This window comes from Rhipicephalus microplus, unplaced genomic scaffold (genome assembly GCF_043290135.1).
Source record: "Rhipicephalus microplus isolate Deutch F79 unplaced genomic scaffold, USDA_Rmic scaffold_550, whole genome shotgun sequence".
Classification (NCBI taxonomy): Eukaryota; Metazoa; Arthropoda; class Arachnida; order Ixodida; family Ixodidae; genus Rhipicephalus; species Rhipicephalus microplus.
The window spans coordinates 22501-35000 of record NW_027465110.1 but is presented as its reverse complement, the minus strand read 5'-3'; the positions used below and the strand labels follow the sequence as shown (position 1 = coordinate 35000).

The 12500-nt window shown below is 60.4% G+C and overlaps 1 non-coding gene across 1 annotated transcript; it reads right to left on the bottom strand.

Moving 5' to 3' along the window:
* Positions 1–1406: 1406 nt before the first annotated feature.
* On the bottom strand, positions 1407–3221 carry LOC142795108 (small subunit ribosomal RNA). The gene has a single exon (XR_012892764.1). It is a non-coding gene; the product is annotated as a small subunit ribosomal RNA (ribosomal RNA).
* Positions 3222–12500: the final 9279 nt, after the last annotated feature.

The window sequence follows — 12500 nt, the reverse complement described above, 5'->3', positions numbered from 1 at the left end:
ACACCCATTTGGATAAGAGTGCACGCAGATGCGGGCCTCGACGGCTACACATTTCCTCGGGCGGCCGCCTCCCGGCCTCCGTGGAGCGCGGGATGCACGGTCCCATCGACAAGCCTCTCCCGTTTTTACCGTGGCGTCGCGGTTCACCACGGCGGGCGGGTCGGTCTCCTCCGCATAAAAAGGGGGACCCCCGCTTTTTGTTCCACGAAATCGCACAAGCTTTTTTCGCATCCACGGTTTGCCACCGCACACCAAAATGCCGATCCGGCTGCCTACTTTAGCCAACAGGTGGAGCCAGGCGCGCCGTACTTGCGCGGCACTTCCCACGTCCACCGAAGTCGGTGCCAAGGACCACTTTCGGCGCCGGAGCCGCGTACGAGCCTACTCGAGGCGGAAGAACGAAGCCAGCAAGGGCCTGGCCGCAAGTGCGTTCAATTGTCGGGACGTCCAAGTCCCTCGTTCTTCCGTGCTTCCTCTTTCGGCAAGTCGTTGCGGCACCTTCCCAAAGCGCGCAGACCCGCTAATCGCGACGAGCGCGACGTGGCCGTGCCGCCTTTCCCTCGGCAGCAAGCAAAACGCCTGGCAACGTCGACGCTCCCCTAACCGCGATCTCGCACCGTGTTTCGTGTGGCGAATTCAAAAGCCGGCCGGCGCTGCTGCAACCATTACGGTCGGTACGCATACGCCGCGGAGGGCGGGACGGTCATCGGAGCGTGCGGTTCCTCCATCGAGTACTGCGCACCTCGGCCGTCGCATCGCCGTGCCATGACCGGCCGCGCGTCAACGCGAACCGGTGCCAGCGAGATCCCTCGCCTGCAAGAACCGACCGGCAGCCTCCGTCACCCGAGGACGCGGAGGCGCTTGCCGCGGACGGCGGGACGGTATGCACTGGTGCACAGCGGACCCGTCACATCGCCAGTTCCTTGACCGACCGCCGACGCTTGTGCCGTTCCTCTCGTACTTGGCAGTCGCCGCGCGATTGTCGGGTCTCGTTCTTGCACGCTCGAACGGTCGGGAGGGCACTCGGCTGGCGTTTCGGGAACGCGCAGCCTCGCCTTCTACCGACGTAACCACGACTCGCCGTTCGCGCTCCGCCGCTCCTGTTTACAGTACTAGGCGGTCCCGCAGCGGTCGGGTCGCGCATTTCGAGCGCTTCGAGCCACGGTGCAGTGGCGGGTCGAAAGCCGACCTATGAGTGCGTTGCGCCGTTTGTACCCGCGTCCGCCACCTGGCCGACCGTCCAAGGTCGCGGTGTTGGCGTCCGCTGGGCGCAACAATTTGTCACGGGGTGCCGCTCCACATTCAGGCAGCCCCGTGGGGAAAAGCCGACCCCGCGTCCAAACGGGGTCAGCGGCAGAAAGTGTCGGGCGCAGACGCAGCTGAGGCGCTCACCCTTCACAATCCGTTAATGATCCTTCCGCAGGTTCACCTACGGAAACCTTGTTACGACTTTTACTTCCTCTAAATGATCAAGTTTGGTCATCTTTCCAACAGACCGGCGCAACCGAAAGGCCGCGCCGGACATCGGTCCGAAGACCTCACTAAATCATTCAATCGGTAGTAGCGACGGGCGGTGTGTACAAAGGGCAGGGACGTAATCAACGCGAGCTTATGACTCGCGCTTACTGGGAATTCCTCGTTCAAGGGGAACAATTGCAAGCCCCTATCCCAATCACGAAAGAAGTTCCACGGGTTACCCAGTCTTTTCAGACAGGGATAAAGACACGCTGCTTCCTTCAGTGTAGCGCGCGTGCGGCCCCGGACATCTAAGGGCATCACAGACCTGTTATTGCTCTGTTTCGTGCGGCTAGGAGCCGCTTGTCCCTCTAAGAAGGTTGTAAGGTGCTGGGAACCCCGCACCTATTTAATAGGCTAGAGTCTCGTTCGTTATCGGAATTAACCAGACAAATCGCTCCACCAACTAAGAACGGCCATGCACCACCATCCACCGAATCAAGAAAGAGCTCTCAATCTGTCAATCCTCCCAGTGTCCGGGCCGGGTAAGTTTTCCCGTGTTGAGTCAAATTAAGCCGCAGGCTCCACTCCTGGTGGTGCCCTTCCGTCAATTCCTTTAAGTTTCAGCTTTGCAACCATACTTCCCCCGGAACCCAAATACTTTGGTTTCCCGGAAGCTGCCCGCCGAGTCATTTGAGTAACTCAGGCGGATCGCTGGTTGGCATCGTTTATGGTCAGAACTAGGGCGGTATCTGATCGCCTTCGAACCTCTGACTTTCGTTCTTGATCAATGAAAACATTCTTGGCAAATGCTTTCGCAGTAGTTCGTCTTGCGACGGTCCAAGAATTTCACCTCTAGCGCCGCAATACGAATGCCCCCGTCCGTCCCTTTTAATCATTACCTCGTATTCCAAAAACCAACAGAACAGAAACGAGGTCTTGTTCTATTATTCCATGCAAGTTTATTCAGGCGACTCGCCTGCGTTGAGCACTCTAATTTTTTCAAAGTAAAAGCACCGGCCATCTCGAGGCACACAATGAAGTGCACCAAGAAAGAACCGGCATGATGTTCAGTCCGAGCCGTCGCATCGGGTAGATGCACTACTCGTCTGGAACTGAGATCCAACTACGAGCTTTTTAACCGCAGCAGCTTTAGTATACGCTATTGGAGCTGGAATTACCGCGGCTGCTGGCACCAGACTTGCCCTCCAATTGATCCTCGTTAAAGGATTTAGAGTGTACTCATTTCAATTACGGGGCCTCAAAAGAGTCCCGTATTGTTATTTTTCGTCACTACCTCCCCGTGCCGGGAGTGGGTAATTTGCGCGCCTGCTGCCTTCCTTGGATGTGGTAGCCGTTTCTCAGGCTCCCTCTCCGGAATCGAACCCTGATTCTCCGTTACCCGTAACAACCATGGTAAGCAAGTAACCTACCATCGAAAGTTGATAAGGCAGACACTTGAAAGAAACGTCGCCGGCTCGTGGCCATGCGATCAGCACAAAGTTATCCAGAGTCACCACACAATACGGGCCGAAACCCGATCGATCTTGGTCTAATAAAAGCACCCGTTACCCAAAGGGCTCCAGGCTCACTGCATGTATTAGCTCTAGAATTGCCACAGTTATCCAAGTAGGAAGAAACGATCTAAGGAACCATAACTGATTTAATGAGCCATTCGCGGTTTCGCCTTATTTCGGCATGTACTTAGACATGCATGGCTTAATCTTTGAGACAAGCATATGATTACTGGCAGGATCAACCAGGTAATCGTTCGACTGCGCGTCCGTCCTCGCCCTCGGCGGGCCGGACGCAGTCTGTGTGCGGCGGAGGCCACCTTCAGGCGCCCCAACACGCTTATTTTGCACTCCGAGATGACGGCGTTCGAGCTCGCTACGGCACAACCTTCCCGAAAGACGAGTGGGAGCCGTGCGGCAAGAAGCACGTTCATGCTCGCTCTTTTTCGTTGCATCGACTCGGTCGCGCCGTGCGGGTTGCCCAAGCCCGCTGCACTGTCGGTGGACCGGCCGGAACTAGCAACGGAGCCGAGACTGCAAAGCCGCCAGACGACGGGTCACGCCCGCGTCTTCGGCGCTTTCGCATCTGAATCGCCCGAGGACGACACGGAACACACCTCGATATCGTGGTAAAACGGCACCGTCCGACAACCAGCCCCTAACGCATCAAGCGGATGAGGCTGCAGACGACTGCCGTGGATTCCCCTGGAGCAGACCCGAGGACACGCTTGACGAGGCCGAAGCCCGCCGCATATCAGACACCCGGTCGCTTTCGCGTACGCCGCTCACGAGAACCCCCACATAATAGCAGCGATAAGTACCCAGACCTCCTTGGGCCCTAATACGAGCGTACTCGAGAAAATTTCACCGCGGGTGTGCCCCGAAACGTGTGGCATGTTGAGCGTGCCACAAGTCTACGTCGCTCTCAAACCCGCCGAGGTCGTAGAATTTGCGACCCTACTCACGAAATTCCCACCGAGGATACGGCCGCAAACGTACCGCACCTTGGGTAGGCCACGAGTTTGTGCAACACTACGCTGACGGCACAGCACCGAGGTCGTGCGCGCACGCACGGGAAAATTCCGCCGCGGTTTCTGCCGAAAACGTGAGGCACCACGACTCTCCGCAAGTTCGCGTCGACTGCGAAAGACCGAAGTCGTGAACGACGTGTCCGCTACTCGCCGCCGACACGCTGGACACCAAACGTACAACGACTCGACGGCGTCGTAGAGGCCCACGACGCGGTTTTCCTTAACGACGTCTCGGCGTGGCACCGACAGGTTAGAACGGCCGACCAACGTTCCCTGTCCGCCGTTCGGCTCAGTCGAAGGGCTCGGCGACTTCGGCAACGCTGCGAAGCCGCACGGTGACGCACGCCATGTCCCCATTTTTTTTTTTCTTTCTGCGTCTGCCGGGGTGCCCCTATAATAGCAGCGATAAGCACCCAGACCGCCGTGGGTCGCTCGCCCCGGCTGACGTGGTTTTTCGTACTCCTGCGGCGGTCGCCGTCAAGCACGTCCAAATACGCTACTTTCGTGGGCGCATTCACGCTCTTTCGCTTCGCCGGAGTGCCAGCACTCACTCTGCCAAAAACGGCGAACATCCGAGCGGCGGTTCCCACTTTTGCGTCGGCGTCGCAAACCCCGCCCCGGCAGACGAGGTTTGCCGTACTCGTGCGACGGTGGCCGGCGGGCACGTCGAAAGACGCCGATATCGTGCGCGAATTGGCGCACCTTGGCTTCACCGGAGTGCCGCCACTGACTCCTCCAAAAACGGCGAAGATCCGAGCGGCGCTTCCCACTTTCGCATCGGCGTCCCGAACTCCGCCCCGGCTGACGCGGTTTACCGTACTCGTGCGACGGTCGCCGGCGAGCACGTGGAAAGACGCCGATATCGTGCCCGAATCGGCTCCGTTCGGCTTCGCCGGAGTGCCAGCACTGGCTCGGCGAAAGACGACGAACATCCGAGCGACGGTTCTCACTATTGCGTACGCGTCGCAAACCCCGCCCCGGCAGACGCACTTTGCCGTACTCGTGCGACGGTCGCCGGCGAGCACGTAGAAAGACGCCGATATCGTGCCGGAATCGGCCCCGTTTGGCTTCGCCGGAGTGCCAGCACTCACTCGGCCACAAACGGCGAACATCCGAGCGGCGGTTCCCACTTAGCCGTCGGCGTCCCGAACTCCGCCCCGGCAGACGCGGTTGCCGAGCTCGTGCGACTAGCGACCGCGAAGCCGTCTCGCGACGCCGCTTTCGTGCGCGGCTCCCACTGCGACCTGGGTCACCCGAGGTCGACGAGCAAAAAAGAATGTCGAAAAAAATTTTTTTTTTTTTTGCGTCTGCCGGGGTGCCCCTATAATAGCAGCGATAAGCACCCAGACCGCCATGGGTCGCTCGCCCCGGCTGACGTGGTTTTTCGTTTTCCTGCGGTGGTCGTCGTCAAGCACGTCCAAACACGCCACTTTCGTGGGCGCATTCGCGCTCTTTCGCTTCGCCGGAGTGCCAGCACTCACTCTGCCAAAAACGGCGAACATCCGAGCGGCGGTTCCCACTTTTGCGTCGGCGTCGCAAACCCCGCCCCGGCAGACGAGGTTTGCCGTACTCGTGCGACGGTGGCCGGCGGGCACGTCGAAAGACGCCGATATCGTGCGCGAATTGGCGCACCTTGGCTTCACCGGAGTGCCGCCACTGACTCCTCCAAAAACGGCGAAGATCCGAGCGGCGCTTCCCACTTTCGCATCGGCGTCCCGAACTCCGCCCCGGCTGACGCGGTTTACCGTACTCGTGCGACGGTCGCCGGCGAGCACGTGGAAAGACGCCGATATCGTGCCCGAATCGGCTCCGTTCGGCTTCGCCGGATTGCCAGCACTGGCTCGGCGAAAGACGACGAACATCCGAGCGACGGTTCTCACTATTGCGTACGCGTCGCAAACCCCGCCCCGGCAGACGCACTTTGCCGTACTCGTGCGACGGTCGCCGGCGAGCACGTAGAAAGACGCCGATATCGTGCCGGAATCGGCCCCGTTTGGCTTCGCCGGAGTGCCAGCACTCACTCGGCCACAAACGGCGAACATCCGAGCGGCGGTTCCCACTTAGCCGTCGGCGTCCCGAACTCCGCCCCGGCAGACGCGGTTGCCGAGCTCGTGCGACTAGCGACCGCGAAGCCGTCTCGCGACGCCGCTTTCGTGCGCGGCTCCCACTGCGACCTGGGTCACCCGAGGTCGACGAGCAAAAAAGAATGTCGAAAAAAATTTTTTTTTTTTTTTTGCGTCTGCCGGGGTGCCCCTATAATAGCAGCGATAAGCACCCAGACCGCCATGGGTCGCTCGCCCCGGCTGACGTGGTTTTTCGTTTTCCTGCGGTGGTCGTCGTCAAGCACGTCCAAACACGCCACTTTCGTGGGCGCATTCGCGCTCTTTCGCTTCGCCGGAGTGCCAGCACTCACTCTGCCAAAAACGGCGAACATCCTAGTGGCGGTTCCCACTTTTGCGTCGGCGTCGCCAACCCCGCCCCGGCATACGCGGTTTGCCGTACTCGTGCGGCGGTGGCCGGCGGGCACGTCGAAAGACACCGATATCGTGCGCGAGTCGATGCTTCTTGGTCTCGCAGGAGGGCCGCCACTCACTCCTGCAAAAACGGCGAAGATCCGAGCGGCGCTTCCCACTTTTTCGTCGGCGTCGCAAACCTCGCCCCGGCAGACGCGCTTTGCCGTACTCGTGCGACGGTCGCCGGCGAGCACGTCGAAATACGCCGATATCGTGCCCGAATCGGCCCCGTTTCGCTTCGCCGGAGTGCCAGCACTCGCTCGGCCAAAGACGACGAACATCCGAGCGACGGTTCCCACTATTGCGTACGCGTCGCGAACCCCGCCCCGGCAGACGCGGTTTGCCGTACTCGTGCGGCGGTGGCCGGCGGGCACGTCGAAAGACGCCGATATCGTGCACGAATTGGCGCTCCTTGGCTTCACCGGAGTGCCAGCACTCACTCGGCCAAAAACGGCGAACATCCGAGCAGCGGTACCCACTTAGCCGTCGGCATCCCGAACTCCGCGCCGGCTGACGCGGTTGCCGAGCTCGTGCGACTAGCGACCGCGAACGCGTCTCGCGACGCCGCTTTCGTGCGCGGCTCCCATTGCGACCTGGGTTACCCGAGCTCGACCAGCAAAAAAGAAGGTCGAAAATTTTTTTTTTTTTTTCTGCGTCTGCCGGGGTGCCCCTATAATAGCAGCGATAAGCACCCAGACCGCCGTGTGTCGCTCGCCCCGGCTGACGTGGTTTTTCGTACTCCTGCAGCGGTCGCCGTCACGCACGTCCAAATACGCCACTTTCGTGGGCGCATTCGCGCTCTTTCGCGTCGCCGGAGTGCCAGCACTCACTCTGCCAAAAACGGCCAACATCCGAGCGGCGGTTCCCACTTTTGCGTCGGCGTCGTAAACCCCGCCCCGGCAGACGCGGTTTGCCCTACTCGTGCGACGGTCGCCGGCGAGCGCGTCGAAAGACGCCGATATCGTGCGCTAATTGGCGCTCCCTGGCTTCTCCGGAGTGCCGCCACTCACTCCTCCAAAAACGGCGAAGATCCGAGCGGCGTTCTCCACTTTCGCATCGGCGTCCCGAACTCCGCCCGGGCTGACGCGGTTTACCGTACTCGTGCGACGGTCGCCGGCGGGCACGTCGAAAGACGCCGATATCGTGCCGTAATCGGCCCCGTTTGGCTTCGCCCGTGTGCCAGCACTCACTCGGCCAAAAACGGCGAACATCCGAGCAGCGTTTCCCACTTTCGCATCGGCGTCCCGAAGCCCGCCCCGGCAGACGCGGTTTGCCCTACTCGAGCGACGGTCGCCGGCGATCACGTCGAAAGGCGCCGAATTCGTGCACGAATCGATGCTTCTTGGTCTCGCAGGAGGGCCGCCACTCACTCCTGCAAAAACGGCGAAGATCCGAGTTGCGCTTCCCACTTTTTCGTCGGCGTCCCGAACTACGCCCCGGCTGACGCGGTTTACCGTACTCGTGCGACGGTCGCCGGCGGGCACTTCAAAATACGCCGATTTCGTGGGCGCATTCACGCTGTTTCGCTTCCCCGGAGTGCCAACACTCACTCTGCCGAAAGCGGCGATCATCCGAGCGGCGGTTCCCACTTTTGCGTCGGCTTCGCAAACGGCGCCCCGGCAGACGCGCTCGTGCGACGTACTCGTGCGACGGTCGCCGGCGAGCACGTCGAAAGACGCCGATATCGTGCTCGAATCGACCCCGTTTCGCTTCGCCGGAGTGCTGCCAGTCACGGCGCAGAAAACGGCGAACAAGTGTTTTTTTTTTTTTTTTTCCTAGAATTTGTGTTATAGAAGGCACATTTGATATCGGACGATAATTTTCAACTTTATCACGCGCACCGATTTTCGTGTAGAGGTTTGCAAGTTTATGGGAATTTCTCCACTTGGAATAATGCGATTTAGTAGTACTACGAGAACTTCATGGATGTACTCAAGGGTACGGGGCAAGTCAGTTACGTCAACACCTGCAGATTTTTTACACTTCAAACTGAAAATTGTTGGTTGTGAGTCCTCGTGTGATATTAAAGGCCGATTCGCTAACACATAGAACAAAGAAAGAAAGGAAGAAAAAACGCCCGCGCTCGCTCAAGAAACCTGGGTTCGCAACAAGTGGCAACAACAAGCAACCGAGCGAGTGCGCCAAAACCCGTGGCGGCCGAACAAACGCGAAGTCCCAACCGCGTCAGCCGGGGCGGCACGGGACAGGAAAAATCACTTCAGCCGGGGCGGCGGGGCACCGAATAAACCTCGTCACCTCGTCGCAGGATAAAAGAGGAAACAAAAAGTCTAAACAGCGTCTGCTGGAGCGAATGCGTAATAAAACAACAACAACAACAAAAAAAAAAAACACCCGCGCTCAAGAAGTCTGCAATCACCACAAAAGGCGACTGTGACCGAGCAGCGTCAGCCGGGGCCGTGCGGAAACGGAAAAACCGCGACTACCGGGGCGTCGAGGCACCGAAAAATCCACTTCAGCCGCGGCGAAAAAAAAAAACAAAAAGAAAGACGGAGGGGGGGGGGGGGAACCACGTCTGCCGGGGCGAAGGAAAAAAAAAAAACGCGTCTGCCGGGGCGAGCCCGGGTGCGGCACCACCGGGAAAACTGTGGCAAACAGACATGGCGATCGAGTGAGTGGGCCGCCAGCCAGGCTCAGCCAAAAAGTGCAAAGTCCGAACTGCGTCAGCCGGGGCGGCAAAAACCACGTCAGCCGGGGCGGCGCAAAAAACCGCGTCTGCCGGGGCGGCACGAAACCGCGTCAGCCGGGGCGGCGCGAAAACTGCGTCAGCCGGGGCGAAAGAAAAAAAAAAAAAAAACGCGTCTGCCGGGGCGAGCCCGGGTGCGGCACCACCGGGAAAACTGTGGCAAACAGACATGGCGATCGAGTGAGTGGGCCGCCAGCCAGGCACAGCCGAAAAGTGCAAAGTCCGAACCGTGTCAGCCGGGGCGGCAAAAAACCGCGTCAGCCGGGGCGGCGCAAAAAACCGCGTCTGCCGGGGCGGCACGAAACCGCGTCTGCCGGGGCGGCGCGAAAACTGCGTCAGCCGGGGCGAGCCCGGGTGCGGCACCACCGGGAAAACTGTGGCAAACAGACATGGCGATCGAGTGAGTGGGCCGCCAGCCAGGCTCAGCCAAAAAGTGCCAAGTCCGAACTGCGTCAGCCGGGGCGGCAAAAAACCGCGTCAGCCGGGGCGGCGCAAAAAACCGCGTCTGCCGGGGCGGCGCGAAAACCGCGTCTGCCGGGGCGGCGCGAAAACTGCGTCAGCCGGGGCGAAAGAAAAAAAAAAACGCGTCTGCCGGGGCGAGCCCGGGTGCGGCACCACCGGGAAAACTGTGGCAAACAGACATGGCGATCGAGTGAGTGGGCCGCCAGCAAGGCTCAGCCAAAAAGTGCTAAGTCCGAACTGCGTCAGCTGGGGCGGCAAAAAACCGCGTCTGCCGGGGCGGCACGAAACCGCGTCAGCCGGGGCGGCGCGAAAACCGCGTCTGCCGGGGCGGCACGAAACCGCGTCAGCCGGGGCGGCGCGAAAACTGCGTCAGCCGGGGCGAGCCCGGGTGCGGCACCACCGGGAAAACTGTGGCAAACAGACATGGCGATCGAGTGAGTGGGCCGCCAGCCAGGCACAGCCGAAAAGTGCTAAGTCCGAACTGCGTCAGCCGGGGCGGCAAAAACCGCGTCAGCCGGGGCGGCGCGAAAACCGCGTCTGCCGGGGCGGCACGAAACCGCGTCAGCCGGGGCGGCGCGAAAACTGCGTCAGCCGGGGCGAGCCCGGGTGCGGCACCACCGGGAAAACTGTGGCTAACAGACATGGCGATCGAGTGAGTGGGCCACCAGCCAGGCTCAGCCAAAAAGTGCCAAGTCCGAACTGCGTCAGCCGGGGCGGCGCAAAAAACCGCGTCTGCCGGGGCGGCGCGAAAACCGCGTCTGCCGGGGCGGCGCGAAAACTGCGTCAGCCGGGGCGAAAGAAAAAAAAAAAACGCGTCTGCCGGGGCGAGCCCGGGTGCGGCACCACCGGGAAAACTGTGGCAAACAGACATGGCGATCGAGTGAGTGGGCCGCCAGCCAGGCACAGCCGAAAAGTGCCAAGTCCGAACTGCGTCAGCCGGGGCGGCAAAAAACCGCGTCAGCCGGGGCGGCGCAAAAAACCGCGTCTGCCGGGGCGGCACGAAACCGCGTCAGCCGGGGCGGCGCGAAAACTGCGTCAGCCGGGGCGAGCCCGGGTGCGGCACCACCGGGAAAACTGTGGCAAACAGACATGGCGATCGAGTGAGTGGGCCGCCAGCCAGGCTCAGCCAAAAAGTGCCAAGTCCGAACTGCGTCAGCCGGGGCGGCGCAAAAAACCGCGTCTGCCGGGGCGGCGCGAAAACCGCGTCTGCCGGGGCGGCGCGAAAACTGCGTCAGCCGGGGCGAAAGAAAAAAAAAACGCGTCTGCCGGGGCGGCAAAAAACCGCGTCTGCCGGGGCGGCACGAAACCGCGTCAGCCGGGGCGGCGCGAAAACCGCGTCTGCCGGGGCGGCACGAAACCGCGTCAGCCGGGGCGAGCCCGGGTGCGGCACCACCGGGAAAACTGTGGCAAACAGACATGGCGATCGAGTGAGTGGGCCGCCAGCCAGGCACAGCCGAAAAGTGCTAAGTCCGAACTGCGTCAGCCGGGGCGGCAAAAACCGCGTCAGCCGGGGCGGCGCAAAAACCGCGTCTGCCGGGGCGAATGCAAAAAAAACAAAGAAAAAAGCCCGCGCTTAATCAAAAGAAAACAAAGAAAAAAGCTTGCGCTTAATCAAAAGAAAACAAACAAAAAAAGTTCGCGCTTAAGCCTGGCGGTGGAACCACCGGGGCAAACAGACCTGGCGATCGAGTGAGTGGGCCGCCAGCCGGGGTGAGCCAAAAAGTGCAAAGTCGGAACCGCGTCAGCCGGGGCGGCGCGAAAACCGCGTCAGCCGGGGCGGCGCAAAAACTGCGTCAGCCGGGGCGGCACGGAAAAACGAAAACCGCGTCAGCCGGGGCGGCACGGAAAAACGAAAACCACGTCAGCCGGGGCGACATCAAAATGAGGAAAAAAAAAAAAAACTGCCTTAGGACACCTGCGTACACTTTCATGCGTTTGGGCATATCTCTCTGTAACACGCGCGCCCCTCGTTACGCGCGGCACTCTGTTTTCTCCGACACCCATATTTCGGCGGCATGTGGCACGCGCGCCCGTCCCTACGCACGGCACACCGCAGTGCTTTCTCGATATTTTTCTTTTCCTCCAACACCGTCATCTATAGGCTTTTAGTGACCTGTTGCTCGTGGTGCTCGTGGCAAAAGTTCGCTAGCTCTGACACCTCTTGCATGCGCACCGTTTTTGCGCACGGTGCTATGCCGCAAAGCACGGCAGTCGCATGCGTTTCTCTCAGGCACCTCTTTTTTGACACAACGCTGTGGTGCTTAGAAACACACCCGCCGCTTTTGCGCACAGAACTCCACCGTACAGCACGGTAGTCACGTTTGTTCCACACGAACAGCAGTGTGCATCGTGCTACGACACTTTGAAAGCTTTTTCTTCCGAGTCTCGACCGCGCTGTTCCTTTCGTACTTGGCGCGGTTTTGGGACCAGCTTTGTTTTAAACCCCTACTGCGCGCCGTTCCTTTCGTACTTGGCGCGGTTCAGGGTTTGTTTCGAGCCCTTAGCCGCGCTGTTCCCTCCGTACTTGGCGCGGTTTAGGGTCGAGCTTTGTCTCGAGCCCTCTCCGCGCCGTTCCTTCCGTACTTGGCGCGGTTTAGGGTTTGTTTCGAGCCCTTAGCCGCGCTGTTCCCTCCGTACTTGGCGCGGTTTAGGGTTTGTTTCGAGCCCTTAGCCGCGCTGTTCCCTCCGTACTTGGCGCGGTTTAGGGTCGAGCTTTGTCTCGAGCCCTCTCCGCGCCGTTCCTTCCGTACTTGGCGCGGTTTAGGGCCGAGCTTTGTCTCGAGCCCCTACCGCGCGGTTCCTTTCGTACTTTGCGCGGTTT